Source organism: Benincasa hispida, chromosome 1, assembly GCF_009727055.1.
Source record: "Benincasa hispida cultivar B227 chromosome 1, ASM972705v1, whole genome shotgun sequence".
Classification (NCBI taxonomy): Eukaryota; Viridiplantae; Streptophyta; class Magnoliopsida; order Cucurbitales; family Cucurbitaceae; genus Benincasa; species Benincasa hispida.
In genome coordinates this window covers 82,996,097-83,009,841 of record NC_052349.1, presented here as the reverse complement: position 1 = coordinate 83,009,841, position 13,745 = coordinate 82,996,097, and positions in this window count along the sequence as shown.

The following is a 13,745-nucleotide window of genomic DNA, read 5'->3' as shown; positions in this document are numbered from 1 at the left end:
CATTACTAATCGTTTAGCTCACGAGAGACTATATAATAGCCTTCAAATGAGTTTTTTAAATGACGGTGTACTAACAATTTACTAAACGATCGCGCAAAGCGATTTACTGAACGATCACGTGCTCAACGCCTTTTACTAAACAATTGTGTAAACGATCAAGAGTGTTTTACTAAATGATCCTGTACCAACCGAGATTTACTAAACAATCAAGCATACACAGTCTATGCGATAAACAGTATATTCTCCCACTTGCTTGATCATATAGTTTGATCGTTTCCTTCCTCCATCCCTCTATCAAATCCAACAGAGCCCACACCTCCTAGATTCTCACTCCAAGAATACTAAGGTTGTCGAGTGGTGGTGTCGAAGGGTGTTTGTTCATAGAGAAGACTGTTCGTGATCACTAGGCGATTGGGTTGGCAATCTGAATGAGAGCAAGGGGTTGCTGTCCAAGTCTTCATGAGAGCGAGAGTTTCACAGAAGAAGAGTTCTTCAAAAGTATGTCTCCCGTTCTTTTTGTTATTAGTTACCAAAGCATGCTGTAATTTATTTTAAGATGCATAATTGTTCTGTATGTTCGTGAATGTCTTTAATTTTGTCACAATGCATTTGGATCGATCTTGTTTCCGCTCACTGGTTGTATTGAATAAGAGTTCCTTCATCACGTACGTAAATGTACACTTACAAACTTCTTTTTTATTTTTTCGACCCAATGTGAGACGTTTGAACGATAAATGGATGAGTGTGTGTGAGGATGTGAGTGTGAGTGTGCATTTTGATCACTAGCGGTGAACCAATAACTGTTAGTGACATGTCTCAAAGAGGAAAGAAAAAGGGTAATGACTCAGTAAAAATTGAGCAGCGTGCAGAGGATCAAGTAATGGGTAGTGAGGTAGTGAGCAACGACGTTTTTATAGAAACTGTATATTTTCTAACTCGTATGATTTTTTCAAAGGATGGACAAGAAGTATCTATTCATGTAATATGGTGGTATATGGGAAGACAGAAAGCATTGCTATAATGAGGATGAAATACAAATTATGGTTTAGGGTTTAGGGCTTAGAGTTTTAGGGTTTTAGGGTTACGTTTTTAGGGTTCAGGGTTTAGAATTTAGGGTTTAGGGTCGAAGGTTGGAAAATGATGCCCATACTCATTTTTTCCCTAATGTGGTTTCCCAGGCCGTTTTGGGTTCTATGATCGTTTTTTAGCGATAAGGGCCTATTTACATGGGGAATGCAAGTCTAGAAATTCCTGATTTTATACCCTGGACAAGGCTAGAGCAATATACCATAAACAAAAGGCGAGTAGAGGACCTTAAGAAGGGGTTAACTTTACCCTCCAAAAATGGATGAAAATGGGCTAGTACTAAATCCTTCCAAAATGACCAAATTTTAGCCATCTAGATTTTTTTAAAAGAATTATTTGTAACGAAAGAATGGCCTATGCATTATCAAACTTTAACATCCCAAAAGGTAAAATTAAAAAATAAAGCCCTAGACTTAGTTTTTCTCCAACATGATTTCCTCTAGCCATTTTGGGGTTCCACTTTTGTTTTTGGACGATAGGGCCTTTTTACCTAGGGAACCGATTTAGAATTTCATAGTTTTATTCCAGAAAAAGGCCAGGCCAATGTACCCTAATTTAAGGGCGAGGATGGGGCACTTTAGAAGTGGCCAACTTAACCCCCCTCCCAAAAATTAAAAAAAAAAAAGCGAACGAAAATGGGCCTAGATTAATGCCAAGAAAAAATGACCAATTTCGGCCATCGAGAAAGTTCTTGTCACAAAAGGTTGGGCTAACTATCATCAAAATTTAACATCCCTAGTGGTAAAGTTGAAAAATGAGGCCATAGACACAGTTTTTCCTTAAGTGGTTTCCCTTGGCTGTTTTGGGGTTCCACCTTTGCTTTTAGACGATAGGGCCTTTTTACCTTGGAAATGTGGGTCTAGAAATTCATGGTTATATAACTTGAGAAAGGCTAGGCCAATATACCCTAAATTAAGGGAGAGGAGGGGGCACTTTAGAAGGGGTCAACTTAACCCCCGCCAAAAAAAAAAAAAAAAGATGAAAGTGACCCTAGTAATATGCCTAGAAAAATGACCAATTTCGGCAATCAAGAAAGTATTTTAATTTTTTTTTAACAAAAGGTTGAACTAACTATCATCAAAATTTGACATCCCTAGTGGTAAAGTTGAAAAATGAGGCCTAAGACTCAGTTATTTCCACACGTGGTTTCCCTTGGCTATTTCAGGGTTCCATGTTTGTTTTTGGACGATAGGGCCTTTTTACCTGGGGAACTGATGACATGGAGAAATGCATGTCATCTTAGGCGTTTTACTTAGAATTATGAAGGTTGTTAGGCAGAATATGCGGCAATCATAATAGGAATTCATGAGAAAAAGAGTTTGCGTCGATCAGCATGTCGAATCTCAGCTAACCCATTATTTTGTGTTAATTATGCGTTCAATGTTCTATTTTTGTAGCTAATGCAGGAAATGAATGCAAATGCAGAAACTCGGACCACCGCAATAGACGACCGCATGCGGAGAAACTCTCCATCGCAAGGCAAACACATTAGATCAACGCATGGGTGTTGGGTGATCAGCCACATGTGTCCATCGCATGGGGATTGCGCTCGTCAGGCGATTGCGGTCATCAGTAGAGTTGCGGTATTAAGCGAATGCGGCCATTGAATGATTGCGGCTATGCGACAACGCAAACTAATGGGATCAATGCAAGGTAGGTGTAATGAACGCATCAACACATCTACCTCGAGAAATCCAAAAAGATGATGTTGACATTTCATCTACCACGCCGTTGGTGGCAGAGGTTCAGAAAAGGACTAACGCGCCAAACGTCAGACTTAGAGCAGTCCAATTAATGCTGTCGGCGACCCAAGCTTTATAAATAGAAGCCAATGAGCTGAAATTCAAGTTATCCGTGGGAGGATCTTTGTGAACCGAGGACTTTCCCCGCGATCTAGACAAAATGCATGAGGAGACGCTTGAGAGTTCTTCACCTCCTTCATCCATTCCGAGTGACGACCGGAGCCTTCGATCGGAGCTAGATCTCGAGAGAGTCAGCTCCTCCACCCATCCATGGCACCACCGGCAGCCTTGATGCACATCCACTGGAAGCAAAGTTTTGCTTCCAGCTGGTCATTTTTTCCTTTCTTTTCCTATATTGTATTGTATGACATTTTGAATTAAGGAATTAATACAATCTGTTTTCAATGCCTTTCTCTATTCCTTCGACTCCATCTCCATCTTCTGGCTTAACATCTTTACTTGAAGTGCTTGGGTATTGCATACTTAATCATGTGGATTAGGAATATGAAGCATGTAGCAATCCACCGAGAGGTGTGCGTTGCGCGAGTGTGGAGTAACCTTATTTTCTTAGTGTGAAGCTGCTGCAATGCCTGTCTATAGGCTAACGCATTGCTTGTCTATAAGTAAAGTCAACAACAATCAACTACCCGGGAGGGTAAGTGGTTGGATGCATTAAGCAATGTATGCGTTGTTCACTAGGGATAGTAACAATCTTGCGTCAACCAAGTTCATGCGATTTTCTTGTAGTATGTATGCTTCATTCATCCATTAGGGATACTCGGGAGGGTAGTCTAAGGACAGGATCTAGGCTTGGGAAGGTCAGGTCAGAATCTAGGCTCGGGAGAGTCAGATTAGAACACATAATACAAGAGATAAGAGCTTAGGAATAAGCATTGTTTGCTATTAACCCATCGCATGCATCCTAGAGATAGGACACGATTGTATGCGGTCACCTTGCTTTTATGCATTTTGCATCATCGCATAGGACAAGAGTAGAGACTTAGGAATAAGCTCTATAGACACCTTTGCATTCAACACATGCGTCCTAGACTTAGGAGCACCGTATTTGCATTGGAAAATGATTTGCTGTGCATGAGTGTAGCATGATCGCATTGGCTTGCGTTGACTAGGGTTGCCCTCGCAATCACTCTTAAGGGTTGCAATGAAAATATCTCCGCATTTTATCTATTTTCCCATACATTTATTTCATGTCAAGGTTTGTCGTATCTTTACCTTTCATGCATATTCTCATTGCGTTGTCTGTTAGATAGGAGTAGGAGTAGGATTAACTTAGCAACGTCCCCTCTATTCTTTTATTTAAACCGCCGCATGCATATCACCACAAACATATAGCTACAAGTCCCTGTGTTCGACCTCGGATTACCCGAGAAACTTGTGTTTGTGTTATACTTGGCGTGAGCGCAAGAAAACTTGCGGCAGGACGCATGGTCATCGCATACATTCATTAATGCATTATCAGTCCAACGCATGACCATCGATGCATGACTATCAGCGCATATCTTAGGAATATACATTGCATACCGCATCCACGGGATTTTAGTTGTCGAGTAAAATTGACCTTCTAATTTCCCGCCATCAAGTTTTTGGCGTCGTTGCCGGGGACTTTGCAGCTAAATGTTTGTTAAATTTTGTGTCTCTGCAAGAAATTTTTTTATCTTGGGTGTATTGCAGCTTGTGCGACCAGGTTGCAAACAATATTGAAGTATAAACGATGCGCTGAAAACCAATGTTGACCCCAAGGTAGAAGGGCAATCAGTCGCAAAAGAGCTGAAGGTGATTCTAAGCTCAGGACGGCCGTATGCACCCAACAATTGCTGGAAGTTCCAATGGTCAGGACAACTTGACCCAAACAGTTGAGAGCCATCTCCTATATGGAAGACTCCTTGCGGTGACAACACTCCTATTTTTCGAGGGATGTCTTCCACTCTATCTTTACTTTACTTTCTTAGTATAGGTTATTTATTTTATTTTTATTGTTATTTTGGATATATGGTTGCTTCCTTGGTTGTGGTACGTTTGCTCTTGTAGGTGCAACAATAAGTCTCCTCAGTTCATAGTTTAACTGAAGAATTTCTTTCACTCTTCAACGCATGGCTTCAATCACATGGATTCCAACACATGAGTGCATGCATTGTTCCACCTAAGGTCTTTTCTTGTTATCTTGTATGCCTTATCCTTTTGAAATTCTCTTTTTTCCGATTGCACTGTTTTGCGATGTTTCTATGATGGTGTGTAGTTCACTGCATTTTCTAACTAATCAGGAACGTGGATCTAGAAATTCATGGTTTTATATCATAAGGAGTTTTGTGTGATCTTGGAGCTTCAACTAATTTAGTGCCTTTATCTATTTGTAGGAAACTCGTCATTGAAGAGATGAAATCAATATCGATTTCCTTGCAATTAGATGATCGATCTTATGCTCATCCTCATGGAATTGTAGAGGATGTGTTGATTAAGGTAGACAAGTTTATATTTTTGGGAGATTTTGTGGTACTTGATATGGAAAAAGATGTTGACATTCTAATAATTCTTGGAAGACCATTCTTGGCTACCGGTAGGGCTCTCATTGATGTGCAAGATGGTAAGCTAACATTTAGACTCAATGAGGAAGAGGTAAAATTCGATCTTTACAAAACTTTTAAGCAAGTGGATATTGAGCCTCAAGAGACTTGTAAGTTTGTTCATACTTTCCCTTCTCCTAATAAATACCCTTTGAATGATGATTCTTTGAATGGTGAGCCTTCTAAGGTGAGTGGTAATGATAGAGTGGGTGGTGAATGTAAGGCTAAATTGAATGAGGTCTCTATTATTGTCAATACTCGTAATGATTGTACGCCATTGTATGTTATTGATTATGTGCATATTGGAAATGTCGAGATTAAGGATAAAAAATGGTGCATGATATTTTTACTGGCAATGTTAAATTAAATGATGATTGTTTTTTTTTAATGTCAGTGTGGGTGAAAATTTTTTATTCCAAAATTTTCTAGGTTTGACATGAAAAAACTCCATTGTGATCCGACATGATAAATAAGCCCCATCTAGCTATAAGACGTTAAACCAAGCGCTTGTATGGAAGTAACCCAATTTTTGTTGCTTTTCTTATTTTCTTGTTGTTGTTGTTGTTGTTGTTGTTGTTATTATTATTATTATTTTGCGTTAGTTGTTTTCTTTTAAAATCTTAGAGTCACTCATAGATTTCATATTTTTCAGGTTCTTTGTTCAACACAAAAAGTACTCAGTCCTCAAGCCTATTTGATGGATTCCCATACACTCCTAGGCTTGTATTTCTATATTTCTCATGCATTAAGGATAATGCTTATTCTTAAGTTTGGGGTGGGGGAGGACGTTCGTACTTTTGTGTGTTTTCTTATCCTCCTCTACATGCTAATTTGATTTTAATTGATTGATAATATGCATGTTAATTTTATTGAAAATTTGGAAAAAATTTAAAATTTTGATTGTGAATTGAGGAGATCTGATTAGTTTTTTGTTGTATGTTGTTGATGTTGATTGTCCATGCTAAGACTTGAATATGCATGTTGATTGACTTGTAGTGGAAATGAAATAACAATATCTTGAGGTATGATCTATTTATGTCCTTCTTTGAGTCTCCCATATCATGAGCACAAAGTCATTTTAATTTATAAACGTTAACTAAAAGTAGAATCATGTTGAGTGTATTTGGTTGTCACGTCGAAAAGCCCCATCGGTTGGTGAGTTGATGTGCATGATAGTTCATAATGTTAGACTAAGAGGAAAGAAAATAATATTTTGATAGCCTTTGAAGAAAAGTGATCACATATTATCATGTGCTTAAAAGTATTTTTTTTTTTTTTGTTAAACTTGTAATGTGTATGCATAGATGGGGTTAGAAAGAGCTACCTTCCTGTGATCAATTAGGACACCTGAGAATTAACTAGGTATGACCCTTTGCAGTGAGTGTGTGAAGTTAGTACCCCTAGGTAAAATGATGCAAGCTTTTAAACTCGAGATTGTAATTAAGACACTTTAGTGGACATATTACTTTCTTGCAATGTGTATATATTTGATGATTGGTGTATGAGCCAGAGTAGGGAGAAAACTGGAGAAGCTTTCTTGAACCTAACTTTAGTTTTTGAATTTTGAATTGAATGTAACTTGTACACACACATTTGAGATGATTGGATTTGGCCATGGGGGATCATAATGATATCCTTGCGTGAATGTTTCTACTTGAGTTTTCAACTAGTTATTCTCTTAGGCATGAATCACTAGCACACTTATCTAGAACTTTTCTAATTTCTTGTTTCTTCTTTGCTCAAGACTAGAAAAGTCTTAAGTTTGGGGTGGTGAAATGCACACAAAATATACATTATTTGCCTTAGATTTAGGATTGTTTTTTTTATATGTATTCATAAAATTTGATGTGTTTGCTAGTGATGTTTAGGTTTTATGTTTGAGAATTGATTTATACTAAAAATGAATCAAAAAGAGACTAAAAATATCCAAAGAAGTCAAACCTGAGCTATATGTCGAAAGGAGAAAAGAAAAGAAGGAAGAAACATGAAGATGTGCAGACCTTTGTCGTCCGACATCTTATGTAAGTCATTAAAAGCAGATTTTTGCCATTCGTCATTGTTTATCTGTCATTAAAGCAGAACGGTGTAGAGAGCGCAGCTGCCTCTCCTGGGCGCTCTAGACTCGAGAGCTACTTTTTTAAAGCGTAGCCCTACGCTGCGGTAAACAGGCCAGAGTGCCACGGTGCCCAGACAAATTTGGAAAGCTTTTCTGCACTTTTGGAAATTTTTGCCCATTTAATCTAGGGGTTTTGGCTGACCACCACATTGAATTTTGGTGTGTTTGAGGCCTATATCAAGGACACGAGAAACATATTGACACACGGAATTTGTGTCCTAAAAGAGAGTTTATGCTTGAAAGTTAGAAGATTTTAATGATATTTTGAAGGCCGTTCGAGTTCCCGAGGTGACAATCAAGGCGGGCTTGGAGGATTCTTCTTTGGTTCCTTTTTCTTTCTCTAATCTTATGCTTAAATTGATGTATGAAAATTTGTGCAAGCTATGAGTGGCTAAACTTGTTTATTTTAGGGTATTAATGAAGTTATTATGAATTTAGATCGAGTTAGTTCTTCTCATGGATAATTGTTGAACTCTTTGCTTTTTAATGATATCATATTTTATTCTTATTGATTGGCCATCGATAATTGCTAGGTAGAATGTTTAATTGAAGTTTTAGAATCTATCAAATTCTAAACCTTAATTTCAAATCTCATCAAGATTACTCAGTTTACTAATCTAAATTACAAGCTAGTAGAGGGGCCTTATGGACCTACAGATCATGAGCCCCAACGATTTGTAATTAATTGGTTAAACTCTTTAAACTGAATTAATCACTATTCATTAACTACCAAGACATTCCACTATAGCTCGATAGTTGCACTCTTCTCACTGTAGATATATTTCTATCCATTTTAACCATAATCGGTAAATCAATCATTCACAAGTCATTCGTATCTACAGCTGGGTCAAAGATTATTGTTTTACCCCTATAAATACATATTGCTCCTTAAGCTCCCACTAATTCTCCATTGAATAATTGATTTATAGTCCAACTTATCAATCATGACCCTCTCTTGAACGATTGATTTATAGTTCAACTTATAAATCATGACCCTTTCTTTTATGAGAGGGTGGGGCCCATTGTTCAAGACGAGGAATCAGTGCTTAAGAGAACAACCTATCTGCTAACCCTAAATCGGGTAGGAACAAATTCCATATTGCAAAGCTATGTCTGATCTTATCTCCAAAATGAGAGGCTTATTGGGCAGTGCTGTTGGACCACTCTCATCCATGCAGATCAAAGGATAATCCTGAATAAACAGGGATTCATAGTTAGCTCAGGATTAAGATTGAGTTACCCTAGGTCATTAAGTTTGAGATAATTAGTTTAAACAATAAACGATTGTTATAAAGAAAAATGACTATTTCGAGGTCCGGTCTTATGCAAACTCATTGCATAGGATGCCCCCATTCACATCTCTCTATATGAATGATTTTCGGATCACATCATTTGTATCAGTATACAAAATGGGCCGCATCCAACAGTGTCACCAGGATGAGGTACCCAATCTCATCCGTATACTTATAGACCATTTTGGCTACATACTAAAACTTGATCCACTTTTATGTCGCCACATAAAGTTAAAGTATTCATGTTATAGCCATGGATTCATTTATTGGATTTTCATAAAAGGATGCAATATCAATAGTAATTTATTGAATAAAAAACTCAATAACATTTTTATTGATAAATAGAATATGTTAACACCATTTACGAACTACTAGTTTAGGACATTCCCAACAATCTCCCACTTGGACTAACACTCAGTGAGACAAACATATAAATATATAATGTTTACAATGTTGAGAAATAAAGAGAGAAAAATATAATAAACTAGGGCATCCAAAATACCCTTTGATATTCTCCCACTTGCCTTAGATTATGTTGCTCGTAGTTCTTGTCCAACCAGGTGGCCCTCGAACCTTTAGCCGAGAGGGTCTTCGTAAAAGGATCAACAAGGTTGTCTTCTGAGGCTATCTGCGTGACTATCATGTCTCCGTGGTGTACAATCTCTCTGATGAGATAGTACTTTCTTTCGATATGTTTTCCACATTGACTTCTAGGTTCATTGGAATTAGCAACTGTACCACCATTGTCACAATACAAAGTAATGGGCAGATGCATATTTGGAACCACTTCCAAATCTGTCAGGAACTTGCGTAACCACACTGCTTCTTTAGCTGCTTCGCATGCTGCATTCTGCTTCCATCGTGGAGTCAGCTATACAACTTTGTTTAATGCTTCTCCATACTATAACTCATCTGTTAAGAGTGAAAACTGATCCTGAGGTAGATTTCCTAGAGTCTACGTCAAATGACTATGTCCTGGGTTAGATTGGAACCTGTTGACGATTCCAACTACAAAGCATATGTCAAGACGTGTACACAACATAGCGTACATCAGACTCCCAACTACTGATGCATATGGAATTCTTTTCATTTCCTCAATTTCTTGAGGTGTCTTAGGACAATGTTCCTTTGACAAATGAATTCCATGTCTAAAAGGTAACATGCCCTTTTTGGAATTTTGCATGTTATATCTCGACAACATTTTGTCAATATAAGATGCCTGAGATAGTGTTAAGGTTCTGTTCTTACAACTTCGAAAAATCTGAATCTCAAAAACATCCTGAGCATTTCCTAAATATTTCATTTAGAACTGTGATGCTAACCATCTCTTTACGTCAGCAAGGAAACTTGTCTCATTCCCAATGAACAAGATATCATCAACATAAAGTACCAAGAATGCTATAGTTTTGTTGAAAATTTTCTTATATACACAAGGTTCGTCAACATTCTATTCAAAGCCATAAGATTTGATCGCAGTGTCAAATCTTATATTCTAGGATATAGAAGTTTTCTTCAACCCATAAATGGATCTTTTAAGCTTACAAACTTTTTGTTCTCAACCCTATTTAATGAACCCTTTTGGTTGAGATATAAAAATACTTTCATCAAGATGGCCATTCAGAAAAGCTGTCTTGACATCCATTTGCTATATTTCATAGTCATAATATACGGCAATGGATAAAAGTATTCTTATTGATTTTATCATGGAACCAGGAGAGAAGGTTTCTTCATAGTCAATCCTCTCCGTCTGGGTAAAACCTTTTGCCTTAAGTTTGGCTTTTTAGGGTTGCACCTTACCAGTTTGGTCTCTTTTTCTCTTATAGATCCATTTACAACCTATAAGTTTAATCTCATGTGGTTGATCTACAAGATCCTAGAAAGAATTGAAGTACATGGACTCCAATTTTACGTCCATGCCTTTTATCCATTGTTCCCTATCAACATCTTCCATTTCCTGTTTAAAGGTCAATGGATCCTCTAAACCATCATCAAGTATGACGTCTTGAGTTTCTTTTAAACCCATGTAGAATTCAGATTGATGAACAATCATCCCACTATGTCGAGGAATTCTCAACTTTTGAGAAGAATGTGATGGGCCAACAACCGTTGTTGATGGACCAACTTCATCAACAACTTTTGTTGATTTATCTGTAGTGTCTATGGTCATTTCTTTCAATATTAGTTTACTGCGACGTTGATGACTTCTAATATGATCTTCTTCCAAGAATGTAGATTTTTCAAAACAAATACTTTATCTTCTTGGAGATCATAAAACAATCCACCTTTTGTTTCTTTTGGGTATCCGACAAAAAAACATAATTTTGAATGATGTTTCAATTTCTTAGGATTTTATACCAACACGTGTGCCGGATATCTCCAGACCCAAAAGTAATGTAAACTACCTTTACGCCATTTTCACAACTCATACGGTGTTTCAGAAACACTTTTTGAAGGAACCATGTTCAGAATATATACCACAGTATGTACTGCATACTCCTAAAAGGATTGAGGTAACTGAGCAAATCTCATCATTAATCAAATCATGTCTAACAAGGTTCGGTTTCTCCTTTTGCAACACCGTTTTCTTGTGGTGTTCCAAGTGCTGTGAGTTAGGATTGAATTCCATGATCTACCAAATAGTTCTGGAATTGTAAATCCATATACTCACCACCTCGATCTGATCGAAGTGTTTTAATTATTTTACCTAATAAGTTTTTTGTTTTGGTCTTGAATTCCCTGAACTTTTTGAAAGTTTCAGGCTTGTGACTTATTAAGTAAATATAGCCATATCTAGAATAGTCATTAATAAAACTAATAAAATATTCATATTCACTTCGTGCTCTTACATTCATCGAACCATAAAGGTCTAAATGTATAAGTTCGAGGGTTCTTTGGCACGAAGACCTTTTCCAGTAAAAGATCGTTTAGTCATTTTTCCCTCAAGACATGACTCACAAGGAGGTAAAGAACTGTCTTCTAACTGATTTAGATGACTGTTTTTAACTAATCTCTCAATCCTAGTGAGATTTATATGACTAAGTCTGAGATGCCAAAGATAGGTATTAGGAGGAATTTTCCATTCTTTATTTTGAGTTTCTGCTATTTTAAACATCTCTATATTTAAAATGTCTTTTGCTTCAGTTGGTTTTAACACATACAAGTTATTTTCAAATCTAGCAGAACAAATATGAACATCTCTTGAAAAAATGAACACTTTATTAACTTCAAAAGATACTTTATACATATTTTCCAGTAGACATGATATGGAGATTAATTTTCTTTTCATCTTTGGTACATAATACACATTTCTTAACAAGACAAAAGAATCTCCAAAACACAACTTAACATCTTTCACTGCTTCTGCCGAAATGACTTCTCCTGTTCCAACCTTCAAAGTCATTTCATACTCTGAGAGTTGTTTCTAAGAACTAGTTTCCTGTAGAAAAGTGCAAACATGATTAGCGGCTCCTCAATCTAATATCCAGGTCTGAAGGAACTCTTATCAAAGAGTACCTCTAAGCAAAAGCAAGATCGTTCCAAACTTATTGTGACAGAAATACCGCATTCACAATCAAACATACTAGTTATGCATTTAACAACAAATTACGGCACGCTTTGGACTTTAAACAACAAAGGAACGAGATACATACTGGTAGAAGAACTCTTCTTCGCTTTAAATCTCACTCTCGTCAATCCAGCCAATCTCGCTGTCGCTTGAGCGATCGTCAGGCCTATTGTCCACCAAATCTCGCTGTTGCTACCAACGAATGTACATCTTACGAACAAGGTAATCAAGGAGGACACAACCACTCAGAAACCTCGATATTCTCAGAGTAAGAATCCAGGAGGTGTAGGCTCTGTTAGATTTGGTAGAGGGAATGAGGAAGGAACGATTGTTTACCACGACTAAGCAAGTAAGATATCTTGAAGTCTATCGTATAGACGATTGCTTGATCGTTTAGTAAAAGGTACACGATCATGTAGTAAACTGGGGCCGATTGTTTAGTAAACGCTCGGGCGCGCGATCGCTTTCGAAAAAGCTAGATGATTGTTTAGGTAGGACTATGCGATCGTTTAGGAAAAGTGTGTGTGTACACGATCGTTTAGTAAACTTTGAGCTATCATGTATGCTTCTCGTTTGCTAGACGATGGGCAGTGTACTAATCAGGGAGCGATGTTCTGATTCACTTTGCAAAATGAAAACCATTTTCATTTTATCCTTCAGTTATGAAAACTGATTGCAACCTTCCACTATCTCATTCGGTTTATGGAGAAAAAATCGACAATATTATCTCATAATCGTTTAATTAAAAAAAAAATATAATCATATTATATTTATACCTATGGTTTAATATTACATCATATGCAACATATGAACCATAGTCCTTTTCTCCTCCACTAGATATAAATCATATTTATATCATTTTCCTCCAATTAATGTATCTCATACAATCATGTCAACTCTATCATATATAATTGACTAGTTCAATCAATCATATATAATCAAAACTTCCTCTTGTCAATTTGAAACACTTCCAACTGACGCAAAAAACTGTTTCTCAACTTGAATCCATTGCGCGACCAAGGGATATTGTGGACCTATGGCTCGAATTTCCAACGGTACGTGATAGCTGACTAAACTCTTTAGCCACGAGATCCACCATTTGTTAACTGCCAGGCATTCCACTAAAGACCGAAAGTTGCACTCTTCTCACTATAGATATATTTCTGTGTCCATCAGATATAACCAATCAATAGTACGATAACCCTTCATAGATGCTCGTAAGTATAGTTGGGCCAATTTACCGTTTTGTCTCTGTAGTTACATCTAATTCCTTAAGTACCACTGATCCCTCTAATGAACAATACAACATAGTTCTACTATGTGTGGACACCTCTCGGACCATGAAAAGGTATGTGGTGCCAC